The sequence below is a fragment of the Chinchilla lanigera genome, unplaced genomic scaffold (assembly GCF_000276665.1).
Source record: "Chinchilla lanigera isolate Chin_1 unplaced genomic scaffold, ChiLan1.0 scaffold00031, whole genome shotgun sequence".
Taxonomy (NCBI): domain Eukaryota; kingdom Metazoa; phylum Chordata; class Mammalia; order Rodentia; family Chinchillidae; genus Chinchilla; species Chinchilla lanigera.
This window is the reverse complement of record NW_004955432.1, coordinates 3,269,947-3,272,818: the sequence shown is the minus strand read 5'-3', so window position 1 is coordinate 3,272,818 and position 2,872 is coordinate 3,269,947.

The following is a 2,872-nucleotide window of genomic DNA, read 5'->3' as shown; positions in this document are numbered from 1 at the left end:
CGTCGGCCATCTTGTGCTGCCTCCCGCTGCCCGCGCGAAGGGGGCGCGAGGACTCCGTCCGTTGCCGCGTGGCCGCGCGACTCCCGCCCTGCCCGGGCCTGTTCCCCGGGCGAAGTCTGGGAGAGCAGCTTCCGGCACGCGGAACGTGGGTCCAGAACCCTACCCTAAGCTCGGGGCGGGCCGCCCCCTCCGCGCCTTCCTTCCCCGAGGTCCTGGCTCGCTCCGCGGCCGCGTGGACGTTTAGGATGAGTTGGAAAGTCGGGGAGGAATGGAGCAAACAAACTGTTAAAGGAACATTTTGTGCTTAGTGACTAAGTCTCATCTAGTCCGGGTGGTGGCAAAAGAGGCTTTAGTGGTTCCCCTTTGTGCAAACGAAGCCGAGTTCCCCAGCGATCAGCCCCAGCCCAGCAGCGTTGTGGGCCGGAGATTCGAACCTTTGGCCATCCAGTCCTGCAAGTCAAGGAAGCCTGAGTGGCCAGTCCCCAGTGCCAGGCATCCTGGTCAGGCACTGACTGTATCCAGGGCCCAACTGAGGAGACATTAAAAATTAATTATCACCTTAGAACTGAAATTTAACATTAAATAAGAGAAAGGTACGGAAGTAAAACAGTGATGACTCACATTTGCTTGGTGATGCAGCAGTAATATATATATGCTCCGGAGACCTCAAACCTCCATAGACAATATGAAATGTTCACATCTTTGAAAATCATGTATTCATGTAATACTAGCACTTGGGAGGCAGAGGCAGTAGGATCGCTGTGAGTTCGAGGTCAGGCTGAACTAAATAGCAAGACCCTATCTCAAAAAAACAAAAAAATTTTAAAATATCGTGTATTAGAAACAAAGGTTGAAGCGGGGCATGGTGGCACATACCTGTAATCCCAGCACTTGGGAGGCTGAGGCAGAGGATTGCTGTGTGTTCGAGACCAGCCTGGGCTATGAAGTGAGCTCCAGGCCAGCCTAAACTACATAGCAAGACCTTGTCTCAAAAAATAAACAAACAGAAAGGTTGAGGCCAACTTGAGACACATTACAGTAGCAAGTACAAGCCCAGCCCTGGACTAACTAATGAGACCACGTTTCAAAAAAAAACAAAAAACCCTCCGAGGCTGGGGCTGTATGTAGGTCAGTGGTAGAGTGCTTGCCTAACATTCAGGAATCCTTGGGGTTTCCAGGACCACAAGGAAAAAAAATCATTAGCTATCGTTAGATTGTCACCGTAAAATCTTTTTCTTGGAATTTTTGGGATTTCAAGTTTTAATAGCTGTGACCCTAGAGAAGCAGAATACCTACCTCTCCAGTTTCTTCAGTTTATTGGGAAAAAGGAACTTCAAGGACTTACTATAATTTGCAAAAAGTCACTACTACATTAACACCACTGTTGAGTAAATGTGTGTCTGATCGCCTGAAGCTGTTTATCTTTGTTTTGTTTTTGTCATTGCTGGGAATCAAACCCAGGACCTCTCACACATGCTAGCTGTGCTTGTAAGCGCTCTATCACCAAGTTATATCACCACCCCTGAGATTCTACTCTAGCAGCTAAATCTTTTTTTATTATTATTAAGTTTATTGGTACATTTTAGGTATAAGTAATGATCACATTCATTATAGGGAATTTGTACCTGTACATGACATAACTTGATTCTTTTTTTCCCCTTTCCCTAACCTCCCTTCAACCCCTCCTCTGCTCCTTATTTACAAAAGCTTTTTACATTTTCCTTCTTTTCTCCTTATTTTTTCTTTTCTCTTCCTTTCCCTCTCCCCCTCCTTAGTTCCCCTTCCCATTTGAACATTTTCTTCCTATTTCAAAATTATACATTTTGGTCCTTATATATACTTTCAGTTTCTCATACCAGAGAAATAATACAATATTTACAGATGTGTGTTTGATGTATTTCACTTACGAATATGGTCTCAGGGCTGGGGTTTTGCTCAGCGGCACAGCACTTGCCTGGCAAGCAGGAGGTCATGAGTTCGATTCCTGGTACCAGAAAAACAAACAAACAAACAAAAAAAGAATATGGTCTCAGGGGCATCCATTTAGCTAGAAATGTCTCAAGTTTATTCTTTTTTTTTTTTTTTGGTTTTTTTCTGGTACCAGGAACTGAACTCATGACCTTGCGCTTGCCAGGCAGGCGCTTTTGCCGCTGAGCTAAATCCCCAGCCCCTCAAGTTTATTCTTTATGGCTGAGTAGTACTCCATTGTACAAGAAAAGCCCACATTTTCTTTATCCATTTGTCAGTTTGTTACAGATAACTAAGTTACGTAGAAATATAGTAGGTAGTCAGACAGGGCTGGGCCCTTGAGGGAGTCAGTATAGAAGTGAAAATCCATCAGGATTGTGGCTGGAGGTACATCTGAAGATTAAAGTCACAGTGGTTAGTTTTACATACTTCCCTAAGGGATGAATGGAGGCTTGGGATTATTGGCATTACCCTTTTGAGATTTTTCATTATCTCACTAGGGGTGAATCATCCTCTCCCACTCACTAAGACTATAAGATTAACACTGCTAAGACCAAAGACAAGACCAAGATTATGGATTATCAACCAAGGTTAAGGATGTCACTTATGTATCCTTGCTACCATTAGATCAATATTACCTAAATGACTATACTTGCAATTTTATTGGTTGATCATAAATTTGACCCACATTGTACTGACTCATGATTTTGCTCTATAAAACTTCCTTTGACAGGTGGGCTCATTGGCAACCCATATGCGACCCCTTCTGTCTCTCGGGAGCTATTCTTATTCCCCATTCCACATTCCTATTCCTCATTCCTTTTCTCCAATAAATTTCCCTACATTCAACCTCCATGGTTTCTTAGAATTCATTCTTCAACTTCAGGGAACATGAACTCTGTGT